Source organism: Dromaius novaehollandiae, chromosome 1, assembly GCF_036370855.1.
Source record: "Dromaius novaehollandiae isolate bDroNov1 chromosome 1, bDroNov1.hap1, whole genome shotgun sequence".
Taxonomy (NCBI): domain Eukaryota; kingdom Metazoa; phylum Chordata; class Aves; order Casuariiformes; family Dromaiidae; genus Dromaius; species Dromaius novaehollandiae.
The window spans coordinates 48775471-48802935 of NC_088098.1; the positions used below are offsets into that span (position 1 = coordinate 48775471).

General features: G+C 38.9%; 1 protein-coding gene across 1 annotated transcript in view; it reads right to left on the reverse strand.

Annotated features, from left to right (window-relative positions):
- Positions 1-27465, reverse strand: part of ANKS1B (ankyrin repeat and sterile alpha motif domain containing 1B) — a 434784-nt gene that overhangs the window by 55922 nt on the left and 351397 nt on the right. The window lies entirely within an intron of this gene.

The following is a 27465-nucleotide window of genomic DNA, read 5'->3' on the forward strand; positions in this document are numbered from 1 at the left end:
AGAGGAAGTGAGAGGCGAGATCAAACAGAGGAAGATTCCTGTAGAATTGAGGAAAAAAACAAAGCAGGTACAGATTTTGAAAACTAAGAAGATAGATAGGCTCAAAAATGAGTGGGGAGGAAAGCAAAATGAAACAGGAAGAGAAAGCAGCAGAGCAGGAGCAAGGGAAGGGGGAGACTGGAGATGAAAACGTAGAGATGCAGGCAAAGAGTGAGTGATGAGGATTAAAGAGAGACACAAGGATGGGAAGGGTGCTGACATTAGGAATCACAGAGTGAGAACAGCCAGCTAATGGTTCGAGAGGGTGAGAAGGGAGAAAAAGAACTGCACAATGAATAAAAGATATCATTCTTTTAAGTCAATTCACCATGCCTTCCACAGGTAATCTCTGAACTACGTGCAGAGTTCTCATCATCATGTAGACTCATGCACACTTAAGAAACACAGGATAGATGTATTCCCCAGACTTGGCCCTAGCAGTCTACTACTTTTACCAGGTATGGTGAAAAATCTTGCTTGCACATAAATATTACCATCAGTGGGCTGGTTCAAATACCTTGCATCTGTCCAAATTCCCAAAACACTGCTGAGCAAGTGTTACAAATTTACTACAATACTCCCCATTTATATCCCTTCATATTCCTATCACATACAAAAGCACCACTGCTCTCAGGACAACAGAGAAGGCAGGAGAAAGTTGGAAACTTGAGCATTAGTGGCAAGAAAACATTCTGATACCATTAATGGCTACAATTGCTTCAAAGTGTAAAGCGGCATTTAAGCATAGCAGTAAGCCTCTGCTCTGCAAACAACAGCATCCTCACATAATTCTTCCAGCCTGTATATGGTTTTAAACACCATTCTTGTCTTCATTCGCTCTCAGAAGACAGTAGCTCGTACTATATTTAGGACCACTGTGTGTCAACACCCTTCAGTCAAGAGGAATTTCTCACTCAACCTAAGAGGAGTAGTCCCAAAAAACCCCAAGGATTCTGCCTCTTAAATGACCAGCTGTCTCGTTATAAGCAATACCACTAAAAACTGCTATTCAACAAACAAGCAAACACAAGAAACAACTCCCCAGTATGCTTTCTTAAATCCAGTATCTCAGGGCATGGGACAGCAAAACACAGTCCTTACTCCAGTGGGTGAACTCCCACCCATCGGCAGGTGAATGCTGTTCACACTCACTCTGCTGGATTTCTCTGCACTATCTGATATTGTTGAACATCAAGAACATCCTGTTGGCCTGCGTCTATAAAGTGATGGGCAATGACATAAAAAACAGATGAAGGCCTTCCTCCTGCTGTGGACCTTGCAGATCGATGGCAGAGTCAAGCCGCAGAGTCCCACAAGCCTTTCGTGTTCTCTCATGTTAGTATAAATCTGTGGAAGTATTAGGCAAGCTGAGAGAGCACAGCACACACTGGACTGCTGGGGGCATGCAAGAGACACCTAGTTATGTATTCAGTTTACATTGAATGTTAAGCAGAAGAGTGCACGGTTTATCTCGGTATTTAGCTGTATGAAACACCTCAAGGAACTACAGCTGCTTTAAGCATTACTCAGGTAACGCACTTCAGTGGGCTAGTTTCTTTCATAATGCTTCCCTGTCATCAAGAGCATTTACCCAGAGATTTTTAAGTCAATCTACAGTTCTTGGGCCTTTTTGAGGTCCTCAGTGCTTTGAATGCCTTATTAGCCATACCAAACCCAGACAAAGTAATCCACGCAAAGCTATTGAATAACATGAGAGAAAAGGATATGAGTCTTGTGGGACTTAGCACTTAAGAGCTCAGGAGACAGGTCTACATGGTTATATTATTTAAAAACTGTGCTCAGTTTGGAAACTATACAGATCTTTAACACCATCAGCACTGCTAAGCTTATTCAACATTTTGGTCTTCCACTAAAATGGTGGTCACTCCAAATCTGAAGTGGCAGGGATTTGAAGATGCATCCTGCAGAAACATATGGTCCTTAGCCAGTAGGCAGATCTATTTACTTGTCCAGACTACATACCCTGTTAACTGAAGACAGTTTGTATTCTTCTGAAAATAGACTCTCTAGTAATTTTCTTACTTGGAAAACTTCTCACTCAACTTACAAATATAAAATATTATTTTCTGAAACAATTCCATATTTGAATTATGAGAGTTTAACAAACTTCCTGAAACTCTGAAAACTTGTTCTGTGATGGATTATCCTTGACAGTATTTATCAAAAATGTTAAATATCACAAATATAGGTAAACCATGTGCAATGGTAAAGTTACCTATAGCAGTATCTTAGGAATAGCTTGATGTTGTATATCAAATAACTATTGGTCTTGCATTTATGTAGACTGCAAGTTAGTTCCTCATGCGTATTTTCTACCCCAGGTAATAGCGAAATACAGTAACACAGAACTATAGGGACAACAATACAGTGCACCTAAGTGCTATGCAACACAGCATTTGGTCAAATGGCTTGTAGCCTACTTCACACAAGACAGTGAAATGAGTTTTGCAATGTGGCTGCAGTAATCAGCTAGATCATGTTGTGAAACTGTTAGAGTAGCTTATAGGCTCTGCACAGCCTGTATTTCATTACTGGGACAAAGGCAGCATGTACATGATATGCCTCTTTCTTCACTGGCAGTATGATACCTGAGGCAAAATAAAGCAACCGCATCTCATATCTTGAACAGGCATAACTTACTTGCTTATACTGTAATACAATTAAAGGAGAACAAGGCAAGTCATTTGTTCAAAGTTGACACATGCACACAGATTTAGTCCTATTTTTATCTCCATATTCTCCAATGATTAGTATACAAAATGAAATTCCACCAGGAAATATAAGAAACTCACAAATGTAACCAATGTAACATTTTGCATTTAGATTTTTGACTTCGTTGACAGATGTTTTAAAAAACAAACACATGTAGCCCAGTAACTCCCTGATGACTATGTATGTGCAGATGCTGGAATGAACAGTTATTCCATCTAAAACCAAGCATTATTTCTGCAATAACCTTCTGCCTGGTCTTTTCTTCTGATTGAATAATGTGGTCTGATGCTATATTTTTATAATTATTCAAATTTTTAATAGACATTATAAAGATTATTACAATTCAAAATATCAATTCCTTTTGTTTTGGAATATCTACAAAGTTACCATGTGGGGCAGAATTAGTACCACAGTAGTGCAAGGAGTCTGGACTAAGTAATCACACAGTGACAGTCAGATGCTAGGAGCTAGCTACAAAGTGGAAAACTAGAGAGAGATCAGAATAGCACTAGTAATTCCCTAGTGGCAGTATTAGATGCTCCGGAATTTAAGCTTCATTTACTTAGGAAATGACCCTAACATTTAGGGCTAAGAAGAAAAACAGGTAAATAGGAACCAATGAGGTGCGGTCTTCCTACTTCTGCAGGTAAGCAGCCTGAAACACTAGATAAATGCAACGTTATTAACCATTTTATTGCTGAGTATCTTAGAAGAAACTCCTGGCTATTCTGGAATGGTGAATAAAGAATACATTGATTATTACCACTTTTCTTCCACCAAGTAGCCCCTAAAACGCAATAGTGCCCATAATCCCTATGAAGCTACCTCAGACCAACCAGTCCTGGTTACCTGACCATCACGGTTGGTTTAATTAAAAACCTGAAAGTGGATCTAAATACATTTACTGTATAAATCCTCAATATGGACAACACTTTAGTTCAAACTTTGGCAGATCTTATCCATATAACTCCAGAGTTACATGGTAGATTGACAGTTACTTCAGGAAAATCTTAGCTCCTTAAATCCTTAGGTCTCTTGTGAGCTGCTACAACTCTCAGACCAGTATAGTTTTGTATATTTAATCAAAAATGCAAAACTAAAATTTTTAAATGAAATAGTTGTATTGAGCTTTTTTAAAAATTAAACTTTGACACTGACTACCAGATTCAGGTCATACCACCAGGGACTGGCAAAGACAATAGTAAAAGAAGAATGCTACCTTGCCTGAGAAAAGGAAGCAAACCAGGCTGGTTACCATATATAACTCTGATCAGAAGTTCACCAAAAAATATCATGCTGACCAAGATTTCCATTACATGGTGTAATAATGCTGTATTTTGAAAGATAAATATGTCAGGGTCCTTAAACTTTCATAAAAGTGACTACTGTCACTAAATTGCAGAGCTGACAAAATGAGCCCATGCCCCACTACTCCAGCTGTGCTAAAGCTTGTTGTGGGATGCTGCAGACGCAGAAGCCTTGTTTGCCAAGTTGTCTTGTTAATCTTGTCCTCCGCAAAGGCTCGAGGCCCTGTGGGGTCGGTCCCAGCTCCAAAGTGACCGAGAGCTGTGGAAAAAGGCACATCCTGCACCTCTCCTGCCCCTTTTCCCCCCTCAGGCAGCAGAAGAAATGCCATGTAGCTGCAACAGTGATGCCTGGTAGCTTATCAGTACCAGACAGACAAAACCCAGTCCAAGCTCTGTTAACCCTTAGTTGCATTTTTCACATAGGGATACTTTATTGTCTTTTTCAGGCTGAATGTAACTGCTGACCGATTCCTTCCAATCCTAAAACCATTATCCAAAACTATCACAAGCCCTTGCCCTTTTTAATGGTGCAGTGAGTTTCCTTTACAGCCCTGTACACCCAGCAAAGTGCAGGCACATGAAAAAAGAGGCTCCAAAGTGCTCTCGAGATCAGAGTTGTTGCAGCCCTGGTAGATGCAAGACTTCCCTGGTTTGCACAGTTGCAATGGAAGCAGTTATTTTTTATGTATATGAAGGGACTTGTAAGGGACTATAAATGATATGAAATATGTGTCATTATCCCCCTGAATTAATCAGCCAATTGGAAACAGATGTCAGTTGTCTTGGCGACAGCATTTCACAAAGACAGACGGTTGCTTAATAAGTCCTGTTTCTATATGTTGAACATGAGGTACTGCCTTTTCTCCCCTAAAGTATACAGTTTAGCTGCAGATCTGCAACTACGGAGAAGCCAAAGACCAAAAGTCTTCTCAAAGTAAAGGTAATTGTGAATTAGGGGGTCTCAGTCTCATCTGAGCTGCACCGCTGCAAACTTGCTTGCCGTGGGATCGGTGGTGTTACAATGCTGTAAAGTCACCGCCATCCCAAGTCCGATTCAGGCTCAGGAGGCGTTACTATTTTTTGCAGAACTTCTCTGGTTAGCATTTGGTACAATGGTCGCCATTGGAATTTTTGCCCTGACTTTACTGGACAAGTCATTTTGCCATTAAACTGTTTTCAAAATTCTCATTAGTATAAGAATTGGGTATGTGAATACATCTGGTGCTAATACTTTTTGTTCCATTAAAGATAAAATAATAATGGTGATTTTGTGCTTGTAACTAGTAATCTTTAAAACTTCAGCTGAAAAATATTAATTTAATTTTTCATTAATAAAAGTCAGGAGAATACAATTAAATTAGACCTGGCCAATAATGATATTCACTTTATCTCCTGAGGATGTGTCTCAGACTACATGGTGAACCACTTTTTAAAAACAATTTTTTTAATTAAAAATGAAGTTAAATCCATGGCCTTTTAAAAATATCTCAGTTTAATGGTTGTATAAGCCTCAGATGTAATTACAAACATTACATATGAGCAATTTTTTATTATATATGAGGCTCACAAAAATGTAAAGCAGCAATCCTAAAAGTCTATTATATACACAGAGTATTACAATAATGATTGGTCTCATCTTTTCTAAGTGACAACACTGAAAATATGATATGTGGAAAAATTACTGGACAGTTAGAAAGGTGGAATAAACTCCCAACTACAGCCCTAGATGATAGACTTGTTAGACTGTTTCCTCCACTAGCGACTTATGTTTCTGCCTATATGTGGAAATAACAACAGCAATACTTCCTAGTTCAAATCAGATTTGGAAAATGTGTGGGGATATTATTCCTGGCCAGTCTCCTTGAGGTCTTCCCTGTTAGTCACAGCATTGCCAGAAAGCAATTGCAATGCCAATATGTTATCCTATTATATTTTGCAAGATTATTTACACAGCAGATAAATTATAATTAAAGTTACTGGTACTACAACACATCTCATAATGAGCTAATCGCTTATTTATCTTTTTTAAAAATGTCATTATCAGCAAAGCAACCTAATCTGTATATAAGGATGAAGTTCAGCAAGCGTAAAGAGATCTAGGAGATAAAATACAAATCTCTGTAGAAAATTCTAACAGCTGTGAAACAGATCCTTTTTCTGATCTTGATTCAATTTCATCATAGATTTAACTCCAAACAAAAGGAAAAAAAAAGATTTCTAGCCTTTTTAAAGAATGGGACATTTATTTACTAAATAAATAGGTATTTTACATGCTCAAGTTCTCTAATAACTTATAGTGACAAATACTGTCTCTGTAATATCAAAAGAAGCAAATAACCATTTGCTGCTTGGATTAAAAATATAGATTACTCTAGTTTACAGTTATAACACACACAGTCAGAAAAAGGTAAAGTCTACAATATCAAAATAATATTAGTTAATCATACAGACATTAATATATTAGAATTGAAAATTGATTATATATTTCTACATCAAGCAATTATACACTGGTAAAAATAGTAATAAAAAAATGAAAAACCTAAGGTGGTGCTAAATACCTTCTTCTAATACTAGAATTTAATGCAGGCCCTTCTGTACATTTTTGTATCACCAACATTGTATAGATACACAACTGCTGCAAAAGGCATGTCTGTGCTATACAGATAGACAAACCAAATACTGGACAGGAGAACCTGGACCAAATATCAGAAAAAAATGCCGTTATTTTTATTTAAAATATATTCAGTTTCCTAAAATGTCTATAAGTAATCAGATGCATTCTTGTAGACCTCGTTATTATTGCATTAAAATATTTTCAGTTCAGTAAAATTCTTTTTCTGTACGGTAGGTAAAACACTCATGCTGACTGCATGGGCTCTACCCTTGAATAGCTAGTTCAAGCAGAATTGCTGCAAAGTGGCTAATTATGACTTGCACTCAGGCCACTTCGTGCTGTGGAGGTATACCCGGAGTAACGACCACACGCACCAACCCAAAATACAGGCAGATGTCGGTATTCACTCTCACCCCCTGGAGCATTAAACATGCCTGAGTTACAAACTCGATCGTGCATTGCCCTACTGCCAGCATTAACATTTACCCACTTTTTTAAGGAAAAGGCAGTAGAAGAACTGCAAGGATAAAAACGTGAAAAGCGTTTGTAACTTTTGATACAAGAGCCATCGTTGGCAAGGTCGATACGCTACTCTAATGAAACGACAGCAGAGCCCTAAGGACGTAAACCATCCTGATACACCGATACCAAAGTACAGGCAAACTGTCCTATAAGTCTCCAGAAAACTACGTGGGGTTGCTACCTTAAAAGGAGCAAAGTGCGACAAGGTGAACCCCCAGGACATCAGGGCAGCGACCCCATCCCGCGGCAGTGCCCTGGAGGCGGGAAGGCTGCAGCTTTCTGCGGGGGCAGCTCCTTACGTGGTCCCTTGCTGGACCCCAGAAGAGTAAAGTACAAGTAAAGGGGCAGGAAAATCTGACCAAGGCTGGGGGAAAGAAGGAGGGGTGGGAATTTCCTGTTCGGCAGCAGCTGGTACTTTGAGCAGTGCAAGTTCAACATGAAATGCATCTATTATAGAGAAATCATGGTCTTTCTCACGCTGGGCCACCTGAAGAAAGAGGGCACCTAGCATCAAAACGTCTGTAAAGAGCCCTAAAGCCAGTGCTTTAACAGAAATTATGTTATATCAACCTCTGCTTTTTAGTATTCAGTAGTTACTAAATTTAGTTTTCTAGTTTGTCTGTTAAAGGTTTTTCATCATTTCCCCCTAGAGGACTGAAACGAACCTGTCAGAGACAGGGCAGCCATTTAATGAAAAAATCTTTCTTTTTCCCATAACTGAGTGTTTCTGTCTCTTATCAGTCATCAGCGTGGATTCATTCTGCTGCACAGTGGCCTGCTCGGAGTTGGCCATGCAGTTTTCTCTGACAACATTTGCAGCACTGGATGAAGTAAGTCACATTTTGTGATGCACTTGTAGAGGAGTCATTGACTCTGTTTTGGCTACCATGCACTGTTCTGACCAGGATGTGTCCCTCTTTCAAAATCTCCATTTTATTATTTTACAGGAAGTGGGCACCTATATATAAGGTATGATCTATAGAAGGCCCTCAATTATTGCTGATATACATATATATGTATCTATGCATACATATATATCAGTTATAGTAGGGTATATAGCTTTAGTATAATAAAAAGAAATCCCCCATCAGCCCTATTTCCCCAGCTGTCCTGTACCATCCTGGGTTGGAATCTTTGCATAAACTCATTAAAGCAATTACTACAGATTCTGGAAGAAAATCTTGGGTTGAGTTAAACTGTATCAGCACCCTTTCCTAGATTTCAAAGCTCCCTCTTGTTTCACAAGTCTCACCCTTCAAGCAAAATTCCAGAGGAACAAGCACCAAATGGAAGAAGTCTTCACTGGAACAACAAATGTAAAAGCTACCAACACATCTCCACTGCAGCTATTTACCATTTTATTTTAAGTAGCCTGATTGATTAACATAATTAATTTAAACTAGGAACAATTTTGTCTAACCTACGTTCAGTTTGGATTGTGCCATGGCTTGTCAGGCTCCGAGCCTTTTTTCTAACTATATATTAAGTGGCTTTAAAAAAAGCTATTAGTTCTCCCTCAGATCCTTGCTTTGTTTATACCCTTTATATTATCACAACTGCAGCAACACTATTGCTATCTTAAAAAAAGGCAATGACCATCATGGCAAACTGGAATCACGCATCACAGGCAGAGCTGGCATCATGCTGTACTTTGACTCTTAATCTGCAAGGAGGAAGCTCGGTGGGTGGCAGAGAACAGGCTCTATGAGCACAGCAGGGCGGCTGGATTAACTCCACCGGGGGCAGCATGGGGACAGCAAAGCATTTCTCAAAATATCTCTTTCTTTTATGCCTTGAGGTAAGAGCAGGAAGGAACACCATCAAAAAGTGGGGTTACGAAAGGATACAAACGAAGTGGCAAGAATACTTATCCATCAACTGCTCAAGCAAGTTCTCTGCTTGTGGCTTCGAGCAACCTGACAAATTCCAACATAAAAGATTATTGTCTGCATGATTTGAGATAAATTGAAGTCGTAAGGCTGTTCAGATCCTACACATCTTATGAAGATTCCTTCATTAAACATTCAACGTTAGTTTGGCTTAAGTAAAAAAAAAAGATTTTCGTATGCAACCAAATCAGAACAAAGCAAGCGGGCAAACTGTACTGAAGGGCTCTCCAAATAGGAGCCTGATTCCGCGCTACAGTTACAAAAAGAGAAGCTTAACTTCTTCTTAACAACAAAAAGCAGCAAAGAATTGCTTATCTCAAACTTGTTTTCCTTAAAGTTAGTTTTTAAATTAAAAGGAATGTACGTGCATATCATTTTGAATTCCACAGTTTTGGCAGATACATTATTGATGAAGTATACTGGCAAAACCCACAAGTGGATGGATTATCACAGGAAACTCTTTCTTGCTATAAATTATGGTTGAATCTTCTCTGTGAGAAGGGCTGCAGAGGGCTGTTAATGCAGGATAACGTAGCACGTTTTCTTCACCTCTGCTCACTCTGTCTATATTTTTTTTCATCCTTTTCAGAAGTTCCTGAAACAGAAAAAGTTCTCTTCAAAGGAACCTTCAAGAAGAAGATAAACCTAATCTCCATGGGTCAGGTTTTGCCTTTCTTGCTCTTTATTATAGGCTCATCCAGCCTGTACAATAAAGTCGAAGGAAGGAAAGACGGTGGTAAGGAGTTCATTCCCCATTTTTCACATCAGTGATGTAACACCAGCAGTCATCATTTTGCAGAGCATTACGTGAGCAGGTTTTTGGACCGCATGAAGCCAAACTGACTTAGCAGACCTGGGCATGCAGCTCACTGCAGATCGGAGACATTGCAAGAAGTCAAAGGCCATGAATCATGTCTATAATGATTCCCAAACCACTCTTAATATTGCCAAGAATCTCTCCATTGCATAGTTATACCTTTTAATAATTCTAAATATTGTAGTTTAGCAAATATCCTTGATCCAATGATTAACCATTCTGATTCTTGAATTATGTTTATGAATATTTAACCTAAATTTGTTCTGCTCTAGCTCTTGTTCTGTCCTCATTGATTTATGAAAATAGTTCATCATTATCTCCTTTATAACATCCACTTACATGTTGGCAGAAAGATACATATGACCTCAATCTTGTTCTCTCTAGAAGGAACATGCTCATTACACGAAATATCTGGTCAGAATTTTTCCAGCCAAGACATGACCATGATTTCTAATGTACAAAATGGGCAGAAACACCCCCAGCAATCCTCCTCCTCCCATCTAAAAAGCAATATAAACACATACATAGTATTTTCTGCTTTAAAAATAAATAATATAAAACACAAGTTTTGTTTTCTTTTGCAAGTCATTTATCATAACATACATAGAATTTCAAAAAACTTTTTTTTTTTTTTTTACCTAGAATACTGCTCTCCTCTAAATTTGTTTTAGCTGGACATAAAGAATCCTGCATGTATGCACATTATCCCAGCTGAAGCATAAAGGGGACCATAAGATGGAACAGAAATCCATAAAGTTTTATCCATGCCACTCTTGTTAGTATGCACAAAATCCATATATCAGTGTCCATTTTTTGTGTTATGTTGTTGACTGATGTTCAGTTTAATATCCAGTAACTCCATTTCTCCTGCCCAGATCACTCCCTCAGTACTGCTATTCAGCAATATACTCTCAGAGCCCTTGTTATAGTCTCTCATGTGATCTGTACTTCCAAAATAAATCACTTCTACATTTCTTCAATTAAGTCTTATATAACTGATTCAGCCCATTTAAAAGTTATCAAGATCATACTCTATTTTAATCCTACCTAACAAATGTTACCAGAGTATTAAATAATCAGCCTTCACATTAGAAATATTGCCATAAAAATCTACATTTGCTTGGGACAAATTTGCAGATCTTTAATTTTGTTAGAGCTTGAAATTTTAAACCTGAAAGAAGAAAGATTAATTTATATGTATATTAATTTATATTTGTGTTTATTTATAGGTATATTTATTTATAGGTATTAATTTATCATACCAGGTATATTAATCGGTAATATTACTGTGAAACTAATTACATTTCTACATCATCTTTTCACAAACATGTGCTACAGTACAGATCAAATTAACTCAGTATAACATAAAAAATCCTGTCATGAACACTTTATACTAAATCACCACGTGAAGTATGATTACTAATAAATCAGAAGAGTCAATTTATATGAATAAAAAGCAACGAGAAAAAAACCCCTTTATTAAGGACAATTGGATGATAGTGTAACATATTTGCTGTGTTCTAATGTGTAGCCACTCGGGATATGCTCACATGGCTTATTTAGAGTTAAATTATATTTCTGAGTTGAACTACAGAATTAAATAGCATTTTGGGTTTTTCAAATGAATAAATGAGCCTAAATTCAGTCACTGTTAATTAAGTATAGTTTTAGAAACTCAATTACTCATGTATACATCTAGGTTTTTTTTTTTTTTTTTTCATTCTTCCAGTATTTGTGATTATCTGGATGAAGAAATGGAAGGGGTTTTTATTTCATTTGAAGAAGCCTGGCATTTAAACTCTTACTTGCTTCTGCTGTAATATGAACTTCTGAATCGCAAAATATTTTCCATTTACGATCTGTGCTCATATTTTCTCAAGTAGGTTTGTCATAGATGCTCAACAGTATAAGTAAACCAAGTATCTGCCCAAAAGTGAAAGTAAATGGTTGTGTTACTTTAGTAATAGGAATGAAAAGTACTTAAGGAAAAGGTTAAAATATTTTTCTTTGAAATGTTATATTATGTCGCTGCACCACATGCAACAGGCTTACTCAGCTGGGGGCAATTTCTTAATTTTCAGGAACTCATTCCGTGGTTTAACACTAATTTCGTCCGAGATAGGTACAGCTGATCTTTTCTGAATTAATATCTATCACTAGTAATTTAGCAAGTGCTAATACTCCCATGGAGACATCAGAAGTCAGGTATGCCGCCTTGCTGCGAGCTAGGGGGACCGAAGCAATATCAGGAGAGTGCAATACAGCTCTCCCATTAAAGCGTAGTGCAGACAACAGGGGAAATATTCTCCAGATTCTTCAAGCCTGAAGATTTGCAATGACAGGCAAAGTTAACAAACATTTTTAAAGAAAACTGCAGACACCAGGAAGCTTCATAGTTAGCCTAGAAATAAAACCCATGTTCTAGCTTGGAAAACAGGCTGCACAGAGTGTAGTGCACCCACAGGCATCCTGAAATTTTCAAATTTGTTCCCAGAAAATAGCTCTGTGCTGGTAAAGCCCCCTGGGTATTGACATTGGGGCTCCAGCTCAAAACCAGGGTGCTGCGATGCTGCATGGAGGAGTTCGGCAGCGGAGTGGGAAGCTTTAAGGTGCCCGTTCCCACGTCGCCGCGCTCGGAGGCGCCCGGCAGTCGGGCTGCGCTGGGGCTCGCGCCGAGCACGTTCTGCATGCTTCGGCCCTAGGACGCGTAGCCAGCAGTGCACATCTTCAAAGCCCATCATAGCTGCAGAAAACTCAAGCCGACCGTTGAGTTACAGACAAATGCAAAACTCTGATTCAGCTGCAGAGATCTCACGCGGGCCTGAAATTCCTCCAGAGCAGCGGTCAGCGAGCAAATAGCGAAGCGCTGCGTGCAAATCATAAACCAAAAGATGACAAGATGACAAGAGAAGGAACAAGCTAGAATTAAGTTCTAACTGTACAGGGAATTATATTTTATTAAAAATGCAAAAGTTAAGAAGGGGATTAAAAAAAAAATTAACTGCAGATACAACCAACGTGAGCTCCTGAAACGATAAGGAAAAATGGGAATTTGGAACCTATGATAGATAAACTGAGTGCCAGAAATTTGAAGAGGCTGAATAACACAGAAGAACAGGAGGACCTGAATATAGGTCATTATAGTAATCAGATGGGAAATAGCTAATGGAGGATTTACATTTTACAATAAAATTAAAAGGTAACTATTTGAAGAATACCAGTAGGTTATATCTACAAGGCATTTGCGATAAATCAGAATACTTTTTTTCTTTTTTGATTTGTCTATTCTGGCTATTTAGATATTTTTCCTATTTCTTTTCTGCAAACTCCATGTCCTTCTCCCTCCTCTGTCAACCTTCTCCCTCCCTCTCTTCACATCTTGCTCTCAGCTCAGCAGACCCCAAACTCCTTTTCACCTCACAGCTTTGCTCTGGGTCCCCTTTATTTCTTCACCGCCTCCCACCCAGCTCAGCAGTTGAATCCACCTTTGCAGCCACGTTGCCACCTCGTCCCCCTGACCACGACAGAGGCGCCAGGGAGAAATGACGACAGAAGAACGAGCAAAAACTGCTGACTAACAAATAAGGTAAATAAGGTAAAAAAGCCTTAAGGCTTTTAAGCCTAAGGGGAAAAATGGAAAGGAAGCTGTTGGATTAGTAATAAAATCAGATTTGATTTAAAGGCATCTGCTCCCCTTTTAAGCAGTGAAATAACTGCGTAATAAACATTTTGAATGTATGTTTAAGTCCCACCATATACGTCTCTTATGAGATAACTACCCAAGTGCTCCAGCTTGCAGAAAGAAACTGCCTCATTTTTCAGCAATCTCTGTCCTTATTTTGCACCTCTAGGAACCGGTTGAAGCAGAAGAGAACAAACACCCACAGGCGTTTCTATTCTTTCACAGTCTGTACAGTGAATCTTCTGCACAAGCGGTGCTGCGAGGAGCACTGCCACAAGCTCGCCTTGCTGTGACCTATGATGACTTAGTATACTATCAAACATAATACAACCGTTTAGCTCTTTATTGGGATGCGCAAGAAATAGGTAGAGAAAATTTTTTTTTACCATTATGAAGCGTTTCGCAGAATGGCAGTTCAATAATGCTTTAAAGAAATAAATGCCTTTGTGAACACAGGCTCCTGCTACGTATTTTTAAAATTGTGCCTCTGATTTTTTTAGCCGCTAAAAACCTTGTGAAATCTCCATTAGGTCACATTTTCTTATTGTCTAAACTGAAAGGGGTTATAGTGTCCTGATGCGAAAAAATACTTACAAAATATCTAAATTTACTCCTGTATGTCAACACTGTATTATTTTACTAATAAATTTTGCAAGACCCCAAGAATCGGCTTGTATGTTAAAATCATCCAGGGTCAGCTTAGCAACGTACAAGCTTCAGTGGTTCAGAATTTCATATTTTTTAGAAAACATGGCACGTGTTTGTATCAGCAAGTTTCACCCGTCATTATCCATCTCCCTCCTACACCTTTCTAGTACAAAAACCCCTTCTGCTTGCTGACAGAATACTAATTTGGCTTCATTTAAATGCTAAAGCAGCCCAGTCCAGCTTTCTCATTTAAAATATGTGTAAAGCTGTGAAACAATTGACAAGCACAATGAAGAGTGTCTAGTCTAAGAGCTGCGTGGAATTATTTTTCAATAGACACCAAAAAGGCAACAACCTGAACCAGCCCAAGTTCTTTTCCATGCGTATCGCTTAAATCAGAGAAGGGAAGAAGGGGGAATTTACTAAGCAACGTGCGGCTTTATGCCTCCTGTTAAGACTAAAGGCTAAGCAATATATTCCCAGAAAATGGCTTCTATTTGTGCCAAGATAGGCACTCATGCTTGTAACTGCGACCACATTTCTGCTTTGTGTGTGTAGTAACAAAATGTATTAACAAAACCTGCAACAAACATAAACTGAGGGCAAATGGGATTTCCATATATTTCAATATCTCCCTCCAGATATAGAGAGCTCTATGGACAAGACCTGGGCTGGCTGTAATCCCTCGGAAGTATCTTCCAAAAATACACGTTGACAGACCTCCCAAACTACCTGCCTGCCTGCAGTTTTATGGCATAAAATGGAATGTATAATGAAACTTGAATTGCCATGATTCGTTGAGTTGATTTCAAAATCTTGGAAGTATGTGAAAGTGTGTAAGTGGGGTTTACATACACACACGCATACACCCCGCGTACTCTGATATAAATTATCATGTTCGTACACATGCACGCAAACAGAAAGCAGGAGAGAGAAGTGCTCTAGGGACTAGCTACCCACAACACATCTGAAAAAACGCTGTCAGAGTCCTGGATTTGATTAGCATCAAACTACCGCACATGGCAAACTGGCCTGAGAACTTACTATAATTTTTCTGGGATGTCCAACTGAGGAATTACTCATTAAGATTTGCTTAAAGAAGCTCATATAGTCTAGTTCAAAATCAAAGCAGGTTTTCTTCCCTCTCCCCCAAGCAAAAATGTAGACACAGGCTAGTGTGCCAAAATGTTCCTCCCAACTGTAGAGAAGGTATTGGGTAAGTGAATGATAGCAAAAGCCATTAAACCTTACGACTGAGAATAAGATGAGAAGAAAACAACTGTCTTTTCCCTTTAAGCACTATAATTCCTGAAAGATTAAGAAAAAAATCAGAGATTTATCAATAATACACTCAATAGCACAAATAATTTGTTTAAGAGAGAAGACACAACTTTTGTTGTGCGTATTGCAAGAAGACAATAGCTGTCTTTGGATATCTCTGTATTTCTAGATATAAAAAAAATCATTTATGGGATAGTATTTTAAAGAAATAAAAATGTGGACGATCTGATCATAGATCTAAAACTGCTTCTTGCAACAAGACTAATGCAACATTGAGTTAAGAAGCTGACCCATATACTGAAAAATAGGTTCTAAAATTAAATGGGAAAATGTACATCATTATTTTAACTTAGCTCAAAGTTGGACAGCTAAATCTCTGTGCAGCAAACTGAAAAGTTATCTATATACTGCAGCTTATTATTCACTCAGTGAACACAACATTTAAATCATTTTTGCTATGTTAGTAGTATTGAATTTTTCATGCATTTTAAATTTGGATAAATGGTTAGAAAAATAATTCAATAGGTCACCCATTTCATTAACAACAAAATCCTCCAAGCAGAATAAAAATGCTTAATTCTGCTTTTGCCTGTGGACCTCTGTGCTTGTCCAGGGCAGCAGAGCTCACTGAAAAACCTTGTTTGCCACAAGTGTCAGGGTGCTGGAAATCTGGAGCTGCACAAGTTACATTCCCTGTTGAAACTGTTTGTGTTCAGTCCTTTGCTAGCGCATTACCTTTGGGCTAGATTTACGCATATGTTCTTGGTCCAAGGTCCCTTGTTCCCAAAGGCTCAGATATGCCTTGTTTTGCTTTAATTTCAGAATGTATATTGAGTATCAGTTTAACACGGAATAATAATACATCAGACATACATATAGTAGGACTTTGATAAACAGCTAAACCATTTTCTGCAGCTTTATACATTACCTGGGTACAATGATCTAATCCTCTGTAAGATTCTTTTTCAAATAATTTTTACTGTTAACAAGGGTGAGATCCTGGTTTTCTTGCTGTCGATGGCAAAATACCATTGCCTGCAATGAAGCCAGCATCTCACTTAGTACTCCAATAAAATAGGGCTTACACTGCATTGCAGAACTGAAAGGGATGGGGTGAAGTTAAAATGAAATGGTAGAATGAAAGCTGACTGTGTAAAAAAATTATTTTCTTATTCAGCAGACCTATCCTAAAATATATTCAGTCTCATAGCTGCTTATATTCATGGCTAAAAAAAACCCCTAGGATTACTTTTTATTTCCATTACCATTTCAGAGATGGCACATTTATGGTGAGATTAAGTGGATCCTATTTGCATTGTTTCTCAGTCTTACGATTTCATCATGAGTCTCACAAAAGTCTGTCTTCCTCCCAGCACCACAAACTTTTGAATCTCAGCTTTCATTAGGAAATAAAATGTGCAAGTCCCATGACTGCAGAGAAAGCTTGAAATTATCAGCTAGGAAAAAGGCAAAAACCCCACATCTTAATTTTTTCTACGATATTTGAAGCCCTGAGGTTGACTAGCTTTTCATCATCTTTAAAATCGCTAATTAAAGGACAACTGATTTTCCAGTTCTACAGGCAGTAACGATCTGCCACAAGCTCGAGCAGCCCCACTGCAAATACTGCCTGCATAATTCTTATTATAATGCAAAAGCTAGAAAGGAAGCCTCGCAGATACCAAGTTAGACTTGCAGCCAGCTCATACACTGCAGTTAGGGGAACGCTTTTATTTCCAAACTTGACAATTTTTACATTGTGGTCACTAAGACAAAATGAACATGGCACTTTGTTTCCTTTCAGTAAATGCCCAGCTTTTCACATCACCGGCTCGTGAAAGCACTCCAACTTTCACTCTGGAAGAAGGAATTTGGAGTCTTTCAGGGATGCAGAGAAAAGCTTGGACATGACCCAAGTGTGAGCAAGCTACTAAAAGCAAAGACCACGTGCGAAACTGAAAGATGAAAGGTGTATGTTAATATTTCTCCCTGGCTGTGCTCCCTAAAGGCTTCTGTTGAGACTCAAGTGTAAAGGATACTACCGTTAGCACTACTTCTCCCATCCCACTGATTTGGTGCGTAGGGCAGAGATGGATCTGAGACAAGACGAGGGCAACCTGCAGCCCTGACACATCTCCTCCCTATTCAGGACCTCTCCCAGGCTCTTGGTGTTGGTGGCCAGCAGTAGCCGCAGATTAACTCATCTCAGCCATGACATTAGTGGCACACTAGGTAAGGTGACGATGCTATCAACTTTTACTAAAAGTTGCTCTTGATTCTCTATTGTAAACTCTCTACCTTTATAGCCTGCTTTATGGACACCTGAGGACATAAAGTAGGCCAGGTCTCGAGAAGAACCGTGCCAACAAGTGGCAGGAAGAGAACTGGATGTATCCAATTTTGTCTGTCCTTGCGTCTGAGGCATCCAGGATTTTTATCACTCTGTGAAAAGTACAAGGGAAGACAGACCCCAGCAAAATAAAATGAAAAAAAGACTGTAAACTGAACAGCAAATGAGTTTGATCCTCAGGCTCTCCAGCTCCAAAGTGCACGCGCTCAGACATGGCTTCCTGCTTTACTAGATAAATAAAAATGGGGTTGAGCAATGTGATTTAAGAAGAAAATTATATGACATAGTATGTTTTACTTCCAGCATGCTAAAAAATGATTCAAGGAAAGTGAAGAAGAGTAAAAGACTTGCTCTTTTAGCTTTATTTTCAAATACAGTAATATAACACAGAACCACTCTGATATGCTGCTGTATGCCTCACTTCTATGCCTATTATCCAGCTTCTTAGAAAAATGAAATCCAAACCTACACATTTTATCTTAGAGCAGCAGCACAGGTTTTGTACAGTGAGAGCTTATGAATGGTAAAACAGGAATTTAGCTCAGTGAAAACACAGTCCAAGCTTAGGGGTCTATTCTCCTCTCATTGCTTTTCTATACTTCCAGTATTCATGAAAATTATGTAGAAGCATTAAGAGCAAGAATAGACTCCTGTGAAATGCGCTCACAGATGAAATTAAGAGCGGGAGAGAGCAGTGAAAAGCTTACTCCCCTGACTTAAAAGAACACCATGCTGGAGTGTCACAGGAGGATATACAACATGTGCCACTGTGCACCCACTTTTCAGTGGACCTGTGTAAGTTATGAACCTGACAGCAATGCTGTACATACCCACAGGCTTTTCCCAACCTCCCTCCCTCTCCATCAGCATGCTTCCACAGAGAACTGCCAAGGAGACTGACACAATGAAAACGTGGTGGTTTGGCTGCCTTTCAACCTTCTATATACCCTGGAGACAGAAGGATTACTTATTATTAGCAATTATGAAATTCAATCCACTATACTACATTGCATATGATCGAGCTTTATTATACTCTAGTGAGTCTTACCATGGTATAAACATCAGATTACAAACCTATTTTTAATGCCTTGATTTTAATTCTGTATAGAGACAACTTTCTCTGTTGCAATGTGGTCACTTTATTTTATACCGCTGACAGCATGCGGTTGTAGAGTCATTGAGCAATATAAGTGTATGCTTCTCTAGGTGTATAGGAGAAAGAAAATGTTAACATGCTTTCTCTTTCCTATTTTCCTTTTTTTCTTTTTTACAAATGGAAAAACTAAGCATATGTGGATTATCTGGCTTGCTTATGACTACAGATAAAACTTGAGGCAATGATAGGAATGAAAGTCATATTTCTTAAATCCCAATGCCATGCTTTATTTGCAAAATCATCATAGCCTTACATGCTGCATCCACAGAATTAGGATGGTATAAATAAATAATATCCATAAGAAATGTCAACCCTGTGTGCAGTCTGGCCTGGCTCTGTAAGATGTGGTCTACAGCCTTCATTCTCTGCAACCTTAAAATCAGTTTTTCCATGTCATTTTCTTGTGTTGCTCTTTGTTCTCGTAAACTAACAATGATACTTATGAAAATCATAACCCTCTCATGGACCAATACTTAAAGTGAAAAATGATTATGATTACCTAAATGACATTGCATTTATGGAGCACAAATGTAGAAAAAGTAAGTTTATAAAAGTACATACTTTTTGCCCAGTCAAGGGTTATCAAACATCAATCCTCGTAAAATATTTCATTAAAAGGAGATAAGAGAGCAGAAGTCATTTTACACTTAGCTGCCTATCATGCCACCCTGCCACCTTCCATACTGGGTGCAAGGCACATTTATCTGACTTTGCTTTCCCTGCCCACTACACCCTTAGCAACATGTACACTGAGGAACCTTCTTCCACAAACTGTAACACTCTGCTGAATCCAGATGTCCTGCTGCATACACTGATTTTTCCCCGGGGAGGAAGATGAGAGTGCCAGAAGCACGTGACCCTTATTAGTCATGTTGCGCTGCTGCAAGGCACTTAGTGCAGTGAGGAGTGTGGCATGAGAACCTAGGCACAACCGAGCTAGTGCTTTTACTTAAGCAAGCATATCACTCATCCCTTATTTCCCACTTATTTTAAAGAATCATCTGGTGATTAACATGTTCTCTCAGGAGCATAAGTAATGATGCAGCTCCCTATGGATTTGCACTGTATGTCTCCACCATCCTTCCCCTGGCCCAAACCACAGCTCCTCCTTCCTCTGCTCCTCTTTCTCCTCCATATTATCTCCAGCTCCCTCCGCTTTTGTGATAACTTCAGCTTTCCACTGTGGATCCACTGCTGCTCACCTCCAGTTTTTCCGACCCCCATCACTGCAAGGCACAATATCTCTGCCACAGTGAGGATTTTAAAAGTGTCCCCCTCTACCCACCTATCCACCTTCATGAAACATATAGGAACTTAATACTTTTGAAGTCAACCATTCTTCTAGCTTAAATGGCCAATCAGTTTAAAAGTTCAAAAGACTGACAATGCAATTTTAAAAGCCTTATTTCCTTAGGTTAAAAAAGTATGCCCTAGAAGAAAACGTTAATGGGGTAAATTAGTGATCAAAAACACTGAAATACATATCTTTTGATAATAATTATAGCTCAGGGCAAGAACCGCAGATCTTGTTTCTTACATAATCTCAAATGCAGTTATTTAATCTTTCACCTCATAAAATAAAAGGAATGTGACACACAACTCTTTTGCTACATACAGAAGAGTAAAAGCACCCCAAATTTAGACTAAATTCTCTACTTCAGTAGGGTTAAATACAAGCCAGTGAAACAAACTGAGGCTGCACAATCAAGAACAGAGGTAGAGGTATACTTACCTTTTATTGGTCAATACCCTACTCTCACGGCAGAACAGTGATTAATTAAGCAATGATCTTTAATAGTTTATCTTACCTGAGCATGCACATTTCTACACTGGACTCCCTTGCTCAAGACTGGGAGGAGAGATCGGCTGCTTAGGATAAGCAACTAGCAGATTGACTCCTAGGTTTGTAACCCACGAATATAATCATATAAAGCGATTCAAAATTAGAAATGCTCCAGTTCTTTGATGATTAAAGCAGTAAGGAAAGCATTTTTATCAAAATAACTACACAGATAATCTTCTATTCAGGTAAGAACCCAACAGTCAACCTAACTGTTTAAGTAAGGAAAATGTCAGGCAGGCAAATGTCTCCTTTTTGTCAGAGAGGCTCGCTGTTACGACCAGGGAATTTTAAACAGCAATGAAACTTCAGAAATGATTTACACAAAGCTTCCTAAATCTGAGGAATTAAGGGAGTCCTATGGTACAGGTTAAAATGCTCTTATGAGATGGTAAAGATACAAGGACAGAGCAGAAATATCTTTAGATGCTTCCGCTGCCGAGACGAAGTATCCAAAAAAACGGTGCGCAGAGCCCCAACTAGCCACCCTGCCGTCCTCTGCCGTAAGGTGTGAAACTTCTGGAGTGAAGGTGAGAATAGGCAGAAAGGTAGTGACTGACTCTGGACACTTAGTGAACAGTTTCACTTTATGGCACATGAAAACTTAAAAACATTATTTTCTCTAACTTCAAGACAAAATAAAACAGAAAACACTTTATATTCTGAAGGTCTTATCCTATGATGGCTCCAGACACCTTCCTCTCGATGATTCACAGAAGAGTCCCATCCTCGTGTGTCCTTTTGACTCATGCTGAAGCATAACTGCTGCTCTTTTTTATCACCCATTTTCCCACATCTGTCCTTTCTGTTTTCCCTTTACTTCTTTTAATCTTCTAAATTTATAGGTACAGATACAGCTTTCTAACTTTGATTCTTTTTAGCTCTCTTGTGCTTTGGCTCTTCATTTTTTTCTGCAACTTTTCAGGAAGCCAAACACTGTGAAAGTGGCGTTTTAGCTCCTTTTATTTAATCTACCCATTTCTTTTGCTGAAATGAAAGCCATCGGATCAGGAATACTTCAGTTGTTAAGATACTGCCCAAGCCTGCAGCTACCTACTTATGAACTGATTATGTGAATGACTGTGTTAGAAGTCATTAGAGGTCTAATGCAAAATGTCACGTAGGATATTATATACAGGCTAGAAATAACAGCTGGTTTTCAAGTAGCAGTGTAATACTTCACCCACAGCTGGAAATGCCTGTTTGCACAGGTGTTGAGGCGCATCCAAGATCAACTTTGCCATCTACACTGCCCTGTTTCTGTCTGCCCACCAGCTGTGGCTTGTAAACTAATCCCACTCTCCATCACAGACTGGTAAGCACCACTTTATTTCTGTTTAAATAAACCAGGGTCTTGCTTTGTAAAAAGAAACCCTGAAGAATCAGGACTATAGATAATGGCATTTTGAAAGGAAAATCCAACAGGATGAGAAAATCATCATGAGGACTAACTCTTTAATTAAATAGTGGACAAATGGTACAAAAAGGTGAACTGTAGCTTCCTGGAGCTCCGTGTGAATGTCTAGAAATCAAGTTCAGAGTCCAACAGGTGAGCTTGTGGGTTAAAAAGATTTGCAACTGTTAGAAACTCATCAATGTTTGCTCTAAAAATAGGAGGAATATACATGTGAAGTACTATTAAACTTTAGTCCTTATGAGAAAGATGTATCAGAAATTTAGGCAAGCCTGACTTCAAGCATACAAAAAGGTGTTCGGTTATTCTACACGCACTGAATTTTTCTATATTTGGGTAACGGCAAAGACAATTTCTTTTTGCAAGGCTTCCATTCAGTCATCCACGGCTTCCATCATTTGGAAAGCACATTTGTTTTTTAATGTGACCACAGAAATCCCACTTCATGCACTCAAGCGTCATCTTCCTGCATCCATGAAGAGCAGCGAGACCAGGTTAACACATCACACATAACAGGCAGAAGGTCTGAGGGACAGGGTGAGGGTGTTACCTGGCTGGAGTAAGAGAAACCTATGAGGAGCACCCACATGATGGAGAAGCTACTGGCACCATATACGCCTCCCTCTCCACCATCCCAAGGTATTTTCTAGATAACAGCAAAGCTGGACAAAACGAACTGTAGAGATGTTTTTGCCCATGGTTCATGAGGCATCCAGCACCATCTAGCCAGTCACTGTGTCCAAAGCGGAAGCAGGTGGTGTTAGCATTTACCCTGAAGGCAACTGTGGCTATTCTGAATTTTCAGACTTGTGTGAAAGAGGAGGAGGTAGAACGGCCTGCAGATCACCTGCTGGTCTTTCTGGAGGCAGAGCTGCGATGGCAGCCTGCCACTGGGAATAAGCCAAGTTCTACCCTCCTGACTGACAGGTTTGGTCTTGATCCCTGGAGGAAAACGTATTGTTGCTGGAAAAGCAAGCCTGTCTGCAAAAGGTCAAAAAAAAAAAAGCCTAAAGTATGAATGGACAATCTAGGGAAATAACTTTTCCTTATAATCCCCTATTACTTTATCACTTAATTTTACATTTTGTTTTTAAAAGAACCCATTTTAAGACTACTAAATAAACAGTACAAATTCAGCTGCTTCACTAAATAACTGGACATAGTAATTAAGCAGTTTTTCTACACGCAACAGAAGGAAATATTCTAATGAACTGATTATATTTTTTCTATGGCATGGAGTACATAAAAATAAGCAATTTCAATAATCATTATTACTGCTACAGTATATATGAATACATTTTGTATAAATCACTGTCTCTACTATCAACTCAGCTACTGCTCCTGCAAATAAAGCAATACCTTGTTACCTAGCAACTGAGCAAGTCGCTGCTACACTGCAAAAAAAAAGGAAATATATATATGTGTGTATATATATACACACACACACATATATATATATATCCCCTTGCTTTCACGTTGAGAGAACATCCATAAAGAGCAAAGAATAATCCACTCAAATGCAATGAAAATCAATATTTAAATAAAACGTTTGTTCCTCTGCATTTTATAAGTATCTTTAGGAGCTAGTCCTAGATCAAACATGCATTACCCATTACTGACAATATAACATTCCTGCTGTGCATTTCTTGGCATATTTTATTAATGCATATATATGTACACAGACATTACATATATAAGTCAAGACAGGCTCTTAATGCTACATCGGATCTGCATTAGAATAGGAATAGCTATTACAGGGGTTTTTTAAAGTCTATTTGCTTATGCTAAATCAGTTCCTTTCCTCTTTAACACAGCAGTGCACAGTATCATCTTGTACCAATTCAATGTCTCTTTTTAGGGTTCTGTCATCTGTACAAATTTTTCCTTGTGTTTCAGGGGAAAAAAAAAAAAAAACACGTATGTACTACAAAACCCACCACTTCAGTGACTTGCATTTCATGTCTGTTTCTGACAGGTTGCCAATGCTGTGCTGGTCAAAAATGAACAATGGCAGCTCAGGACTCCTGCTTGCGCAGACGAGCTACTGTCCTGGGCACCAAGGGAATTCAGCAGCTGATTTTGAACCCTCTGGTTACCAGCGTGCGTCTGGTCTGCGCTTTACCCCAGGCTGGAAAAGGTAGCAGAAGGATTCGTGGCCCCATGATTGCCCAGCACCCTACACTACGACAAAGACTGCCAATAAACTTGTGAAAAAGAGGGAATTATGAAGTAATGAAAATTTGTTGTCCTGAAGACCCATAATTTCATTAGTAGGTAACTGGTCTCTCTTACTTAGTATTGTCTAGGTCATCACGCAGCCCCCAAATCCAACGTGAAATATGGTCTGAAGACAGTGCAGGAACTGCTCTCCCAAACTATACTTCAGATTTAGGGGCTAATCACAAATCACTGTCGCTAATCACAAATTAGCTGACTACTAACTAGTTAGTCATTCATCACAAATAGTAATACCATGCAAATTTTTGAATGCTGCTCCTGGTAGCAACACCTATACTGAAAGTATTTCTGAAACTTGCTGTTAAATGCCCTATTGAAACTTTGTAAAGTCACCTCTTCTCTTACAATACAAGGATATCAGCTAGGCCAATCATAACACAAAAGTATACACCGCCTATATCATGCTGCCTCAAACATCTGCTGCTACTGTAATCCTTGCTAATTCATAGCAATATACAGAAAATGATAATGTGTGCACCCAAAGACACCTTGTTTTGCATGGCTCTTACCATTATCTTCAAATGCTATGTATTAGTTTGAAGTATTTCGCAGCCTGGTTTTGTCTACTTTTTGAACACTGTTTACAGCCTTTAACAGTTAGGTAGTGCAGCTCAGCTCCCTCAGTAGAGGAATGTATGGAGCTCAGTCGAAAGCAAAATGCACACACATGGAGGAGGATGAAATATTGGCTACTGAGGAATTCAGAAGCCTCTTTTAACAAACATTTTAGAAGTTAGCATAACACTACAATCTATGCGTCCTACAAGGCTAAAGCACACATCAGAGACCATACTCTACAGGCTTTGCATGACGAAGTCTATGCACACTGTTTCTCTCTCTGGAACGCAGTCTTCAGTGACAGATGGTACCACCACTACCTACAGATGGTTCAAATGGGGGCTCCATAGCTTTGATAAATACTGCAATCAGCGCCTAGGATAGATATGGTTCATGCAGCAGGGCCAACACGGAGAATAAATCTCTCAAAAACTTCTTAACTGTAGAATAATCTCATGCATAGTATTATCCCAAACAGGCAGATGAAAGTCCTGGGCTCTTACTGAGCTGACAGAAATTCAGGACTACTTAAATGGAGATCAAGAGTTTAAGATAAAAGTGTTTGAAATGAGCATCACTCGATTTCTTATCTGCTCCATCCAGAAAACCATTTCCACTTTCATCATGGACCAAGTGTTCCTGGTGAAAGTGTTCTTGCTTTCTGTAGGATTTGTTATACCTTAGAGAAGCAATCAATCCCATCACTGACAGAGCCTTGGTTTGGTTGGTAGAAAACATCCCTGCCTCTGAGACAGATGATTCACTACAGTGAGCAGTAGTATTTGAATCACTAGGACGAAAAAATCCAAACTTGTAGACTAATGCTAGGGTTATTTGTAGCAGATTTGGATAATCTTTTCTAATCTTTTATGGAAATCTGGGAATAAGAGTAACTGGAGCGATTTGCTTTAGTTAGACACACCTCTAGAAGACCCCATCTCCCACTCCTTACTGCTGAAAAAACAGACAGGACTTTGCAATGTCCTTTGTGATAACGCAGGACTAATGATGGGCCATAATGTTTGTTACCTGCCTTCAACCACTTAAAGTTTGAGCCATTTGGGCAAAATCTCTCTCGCAAATGTCACCTGCCAGAATGTTCTCACTGAGCAAGCACTGTAATGCGATGTTATGCAATATCAAACACACCAGCTCCAGAAATGTGTGGACAAACAGCTAAATAAGAGGAACACTGCATTTCAAGTTGATGTCAGACACAGCAGGGATGCTCTCTGCCAAAATTAATACACTTTTTACTCTAATATGTGTACTTCCTATTAAGTAGAATTATCTTACATATCCAAAATAAACATAGATATAAAAATAGCTCCAAGATACATTAGGAAGGGTGGGCTCAAGCTGCGTTCAGAGTCCTTGGATTGTAAAGCAAACCAGATGAGTTCCCCAGCCCAAACTGGGAAGGTAACAGAAAAAAATACCCTTGCAGAATGCTCACAAATGGAGCTCAGTAAGTCTTGCATCTCAAAAAGTAATATACACCCATCCCACCATTAACAGGCAATAGGATGTTTTAAACCACTCTGCAGAAATCTAAATGAACATCTGCCTACTGCATTCATGTCTGTGGAAGAAGACAGCGGAATACAAATAGAAACTGTAATCATTTAAAACTTGATTAGCGTCGAATTACTGGAACATCTAGAATCTGTCCTGCAGACCTAGAGTTCCCATTCCCTTCTGCCATCACTATCTTTTCCCGAATGCAAACGGACAACAGTAAAATTGCCTTGTTTGCAACTAGTCCTCTTTGCAAGTTAACGAACTTACCAAGTCTCACAGCCTGAAAATGTACTGTAAAGTTAAGAGGGAGTCCAGATTGTCAGTTTCATAAAACAGAATAACCTGTATACAAATTTTTGATTTTGATGAACTACCTCAACTCTTTTCCCTTTTCAGATTATAGGAAACTATGATTGAGGTTCTTCTTTTTGAGGAAGTGCTGCGTAGAAAAGGGAGACCGAGACTGATGATGGTGTCAATGTAATTTTTGAATGATCACACAACCTTTTTATAATATCTGAAAAGTATAAACAAAAACACTCATAGTCTACAAAGGTATCATAATAACACATGAGAATTCTGTTAATATTTCTGATAATTCAATAATTATGTAAATATCTACAGATTGATTACACTCACACACACCATTAAAGCTTGTGAATGCAGCAATATGGAAACCTTTAGACTGAGCGCAGCTATGTTAGTTTTCATACTGCTGGGCTAGACCCTTTGCTAATGTGCGGAGAAAGTGACTGGAAGTTACACTTATGATCCCTGGTTCCTCAGTTTGAGCCTGTGGGACTTGGAGATGCCTTAGGACTTGCTGAGCTTCAGCCACCCACAGCAGCCCACAGGA